This window comes from Dasypus novemcinctus, chromosome 20, assembly GCF_030445035.2.
Source record: "Dasypus novemcinctus isolate mDasNov1 chromosome 20, mDasNov1.1.hap2, whole genome shotgun sequence".
In the NCBI taxonomy this organism is placed as follows: domain Eukaryota; kingdom Metazoa; phylum Chordata; class Mammalia; order Cingulata; family Dasypodidae; genus Dasypus; species Dasypus novemcinctus.
The window spans coordinates 29,747,639-29,753,726 of NC_080692.1; positions in this window are offsets into that span (position 1 = coordinate 29,747,639).

Below are 6,088 nucleotides of genomic sequence, written 5' to 3' on the forward strand. Positions count from 1 at the left end.
TTGATTTCTTTTAAAAATGTTTTGAAGTTTTCTGTGTACAAGTTCTTTTCATCCTAGTTAGAGTCATTCCTAGATATTTAATTCTTTTTGTTGCTATTGTCAATGGAATTTGGATTTTTTTCCTAATTTCTTCCAATGTTTCATTACAAAAGTATAGCAAGACTACTGATTTTTTCATGTTGATATTGTACCCAGCCATTTTGCTGAATTCTTTTATTAGCTCTAGAAGCTTTGTTGTGGATTTTTCAGGATTTCTTGTATAAGATCATGTCATCTGCAAATAGGGAGGATTTTAATTCTTCCTTTACAATTTGGATGCTTTTTATTTCTTTTACTTGCCTAGTTGTTCTGGCTTGAACTTCCACTACAATATTGAATAATAGTGGTGACAGTGTGTATACTTATCTTGTTCCTAATCTTAGAGGGAAAGCTTTTGGTCTTTCACCATTAATTATGAGGTTAGCTGTGGGTTTTTCATATATGCACCTTATCATGTGGAGGAGTTTCTTTCTACTCTTAGTTTTCTAAGTGTTTTTATCAAGAAGAGTTGCTGGATTTTGTTAAAAACCATTTCTACATCAATTTAGATAATCATATGTTTTTTACCCCTTTATTCTGCTCATGATTAATTGATTTTCTTATGTTGTACCACCTTTGCATATCTGGGATAAATATCACTGAATTATGATGTATAATTCATTTAATATACTGTTGTATTTGGTTTGCTAGTACTTTGAGGAAGATTTTTGCATCGATAGTCATAAGGGATACTGTTTTGCATTTTCTTTCCTTATGGTATATTTATCTTTCCTTGTGGTATTTCCTTGTGGTATTTCCTTGTGGATTTATTATAAGGGTGATATTGGCCTCTGGGAATGAATTCAGAAAAGTCCCTTCTCTTCAATGTTTCGGAAGAGTTTGGGCAAGATTGGTGTTAATTCTTTTTAGAATGTTTGGTAAAATTCCCCTGTGAAGCCACCTGGTCCTGGGTTTTTCTTTGTTGGGTGGTTTTTCTTTACTGATTCAATCTCTTTACTCGATATTGGTTTATTGAGATCTTCAATTTCTTTTCGAGCCAGTGTAGGTAGTTCGTGTGTTTCTAGGAATCTGTCCATTTGACTAGGTTATCTAGATTGATGGTATACAGTATGATCAATATGCCAAAGGGGTGCTGATGCAAAGTACCAGAAATCTGTTAGCTTTTATAAAGAATATTTATTTGGGGTAAAAGCTCATAGTCTCATGGAAAATCAAACTCAAAGTACCATAAGAGGTACTTTCTCACCAAAGACAGTTGCCATGTGTTGAAGCAAGGTGGCGGGCATGCTCTGCCGTGTCTCTCAGGGCTTCCTATATTAGTCTCTGGCATAGGGCTCACTTCTTCCTGGGCCTTCTCAGCTGCTAGCTGCTCTGTTCTCTTCATTTGCAAGTTGTCATCTCTCCCCAGAGTCCCAGGATCAAACATGATCACTCTCTCTCTTTTCTTGAGTGTCTTCTTGAGTGAGTGTCCATTTATATCAGCCCACCAAGGGGGTAGGGACTCAACCTGAGTCCTGCCCTACTGATGTGGTCAAACCAAAAAGCCCAGAATGATTTTATCAAGCAAATTTAAAACCTTTGAATTTAATACAATCAAAGGGTACCATACCAGAAGATTAGATTAGTTTATAAATATAATATTTCTCTTTTTGGGATAAATAAATAATCTCAAACTGCCACACACTATTTCATAGTACCCTCTTAATTCATTATTTCATTGGAGTCAGTAGTAATGACCCTCTTTTCATGTCTGATTTTAGTTATTTTTGTCCTTTCTTCTTTTTAGTTCAGTCTAAGTAAAGGTTTATCAAATTTATTGATCTTTTAAAGAACCAACTTTTGGTTTACTTGAGTCTCTCTGTTGTTTTTTTTCCCCCCTCTATTTTATTTACCTAGGTGCTATTTCATTTATCTTTATTTCCCTCCTTCTTGCTTGGAGTATAGTTTGCTCTTCTTTTCCTAGTTTTTCCAGTTTTAATGATAAGCCTGTGATTTGAAATCTTCTTTTTTTAATGTAAGAATGTTGAGCTATGAATTTCCCTTTCAGCACTGCCTTTGTTACATCCCATAAATTTTGGTATGCTGCATTTTCACTTTTATTTGCCTCAAAATATTTCCTAATTTTCTATGTGATATCATCTTTAATCAATTTGTTATTTGAGTATGTTTTTAAAATTTTCGCATATGTGTGAATTTCCCATTTCTACCCATATTATTGATTTCTAGCTTCATTTCAATGTAGTTGTAGAAAATATATTGCCTGTTTAATAGTTGTTCTGGTGGAAGGACTGATTCCTGGAGCTTCATACTCTGCCATCTTCTCACAATTCCCTTCCCACCCACCAGCTACAAAATTTCTTTTTCATTTTTTTAATTTAAGAATTTGTGAGCTTACAAAACCATCATCCATAATGTGAAGAATTACCATACATTACCTCTCCGCCAACAGCTTATGCTGTTGTGGAATATTTGTTACAGATTATGAAAGAACTTGATCAGACTATTACCACTAACTGTGGTCCACAACACTTGGTATATTTTTTCTTACACTCCCTATTATTAACACTATGCATTAGTATTGTACATTTGTTATTGTTCATGAGAGAATACTCTCATATTTGTACTGTTAACCACAGTCCATCTTCCCTGCATCATTCACTGTTAATACAGTTCGATGCCTTGTATATTCCATCCAAAATGTACACTCAAGGTCTCCCACTTTCATCACAGACTGCAGTCATCACCCCAGTAAACCTTTGTACTTTTCTCTTTGTCCAAAAGAAAAAATTCCAAACATCCTTATTATTGACTCTTAGAGTCCATATAGTACCTTCTTTGACACTGATGCAAGAATATTACAATTAACTATAGTCCATAAGTTACATAAATTGTATTTTCTCCATGCATCACTATATTCTTATTACCTTGTAATAGTAATGTACATTTTTTCTAGTTCATACATGAATATTCTTATATTTGCATTATTAAACACAATCCCTATCCACTTCCAGGTTCACTATGTTATTCAATCCCTAGATTACTCTTTACCTTTCTTTCAATTGACATGTACATCCCTAAACTTTCCCTTTCAGTCACAATTCCATTTATAAACCAGTAATTTTAGTTATACTCACTATAATGTGTTACCATCAACTCTATACATTTCCAAACTTTCACAGTCAAACTAATTAAAAATTCTACATGCAGTAAGCATCAGTACACTTTCTCAGCCTTCATACTATCTCCTATTAACCTATAGTCTAGGTTTAACATTGTGAGTTTATTCTTTGTATTTAGTTCATATTAAAGAGATGATACAATATTTGCTCTATTGTATCTGGCTTATTTCACCTAGCATACTGTCCTCAAGGTTCATCCATGTTGCCATATGTGTCCCAATTTCATTTCTTCTTACAGCAGCATAGTATTCCATTGTAAGTATATACTACATTTGGTTTATCCATTCATTGGTTGATCGACACTTGGATTGTTCCCATCTTTTGGCAATTGTGAATAAGGCCACTATGAGCATCTGTGTGCAAAAGTGTGCTTGTGTCACTGTTTTCAGTTCTGAATATATTCCTAGTAGGGGGATTGCGGGATCATATAGTAGTTCTGTATTTAGCTTCCTGAGGAAATGCCAAACCTTCTTTTGCAGAGGACATTCTATATTCCCACTAATAGTGATGGACTGTTCCTATCTCTGTTTCATTTTTATTTTTTAAAAAATAATGGCCATTCTGTGAGGTGTGAGAGGCTATCTCACTACAGTTTTGATTTGCATTTCCCTAATCACTAGTGATGTTGAACATTTTTTTGATGTGCTTTTTTGCCATTTGTATTTCCTTTTGGGAGAAATATCTATTTAAGTCTTTTGCCTAATTTTAAATTGGATTGCTTGCTCTTTTATTGTTGAGTTGCATCATCTTTTTTTATAGCATGGAAATCAAACCCTTATTGGATGTGGTTTTTTTTTTAAAGAGATTTATTTATTTATTATTTTCTCTCCCCTTCCCCCCCACCCCCCGCACCCTGGTTGTCTGTTCTCTGTGTCTATTTGCTGTGTCTTCTTTGTCTGCTTCTGTTGTTATCAGTGGCATGGGAATCTGTGTTTCTTGTTGCATCATCTTGTTGTGTCAGCTCTCTGTGTGGGCGGCACCATTCTTGGGCAGGCTACACTTTCTTTCGCGCTGGGCGGCTCTCCTTACAGGGCACACTCTTTGGGCATGGGGCTCCCCTATGGGGGGACACCCTTGCGTGGCACGGCTCTCCTTGTGTGCATCAGCACTGCACATGGGTCAGCTCCACATGGGTCAAGGAGGCCCGGGGTTTGAACTGCAGACCTCCCATGTGGTAGACAGACACCCTAACCACTGGGCCAAGTCCGCTTCCCTGGATGTGTTTGTTCCAAATATTTTCTCCCATTAGGTGGGGTGCCTTTTCACCTTCTTGACATTCTTTTGAAGCACAAAAGTGCTTAAGCTTGAGGCGGTCTCATTTCTTTTGTTCCTGTGCTTTTGGTGAGAGGTTTAAGAAACCACCACCTACCACCAGGTCTTGAAGATGTTTACCTACATTTTCCTTTAGGAGTTTTATGGTTCTTGCTTTTATATTTAGGTCTTTGATCCATTTTGAGTTAAATTTGGCATAAGATGTGATATAGGGATCCTTTTTCTTTCTTTTAGATATGGATATCCAGTTCTCCCAGAACCATTTTTTTGAATAGACTGTTCTGCCCAAGTTGGGTAGGCTTGACAGGGTTGTCAAAAATCGCTTGACCATAGATGTAAGGATCTGTTTCTGAACCATAAATTTGATTCCATTGGTCTATATGTCTATCTTTGTGCCAGTACCACATTGTTTTTACCACTGTAGTCATGTAATATGATCTGAAGTCCAGAAATGAGAGTCCTCCAATTTTGTTCTTCCTTTTTAAGATGTTTCTGGCTATTTGGGCCCTTGACCCTTTCAAATAAGTTTGATAATTGGGTTTTCTATTTCTTTTAAAAAGCCTGTTGGAATTTTTAAAATTGGGATTGCATTGAATTTGTATATCAATTTGGGTAAAATTTGTATCTTAATGATATTTAGTCTCCTAATCCATGAGCATGGCATGTTCCTCCATGGTACTGTAAGCTGTGGAGGCTGAAGCTGCCTGCATTGTCCTGGGAACCACTGAATCTTCTCCCACCTTTCTCTTCTGCCATAGGAAGGGACAGAGCCACAGCCAAGTGTAGTGATCCAAACCATGCAGGCTAAGACTATCTGTAGTTGCCTGGAGAAACTGATGAAGCTCCATGGTCCTTCTTCCCTTGCCTATGACAGGGATGGAGTCACAGGTATGTGCAGCAAACTAAGTCATATAGGTCAAAACTGACCATATTTGCCCAGATAAACTGATGAATCACTGGCTACTCTCCTCTCCTGCTGGGGTTGGTGGGGATGGAGTCACAAGTGTTCCCCAAAATCTCATATATTCAGGCTGAAAGTGAATTCAGTTGTCCCTCTTACTGGTCTGTCAGGAGCAGGGATGAGCCACAAGTGCATCCAACAGTCTAGTCTGTATAGAACAAGGCACCTGCAGTTGGCTGGAAGAAGCTGGGAGACACAGTCCCCCCTCATCCTATCAAGGGCAGGGATGGAGCCATAGATGTCCAACAATCTAGTTCGAGGGGGCAAACTAAGTGCCCATAGTTTCTTGGAGAGCCTGAGGAATTATCATCCTCTCTCTTGTCCTATTAGGGGTGGGGATGGAGCGACAGGTGCCCAAAGACCAATTCCAGTAGGCTGAAAGTGAGTACAGTTTCCCAGAGAGGCTGGTTGCACATATCCCCAGCTTCCTCACTCCCAGTGGTGGGCCTGGAGTCTAGCCTAAAGCTGCAATCTGACCTGGATGGAAAGCAGTTGGCATCTACTGTGACTGTGATTTTCAGTCAGCCCCTCATGTTAGGGGTGGAGTTAAAATGGAGGCTACCAGTCTCTTTCCAGCTGAGGTTCAAACTTCAACTGTTCTTAGGATTGGACTTTAGCCAGCCAGATTTACTAATCA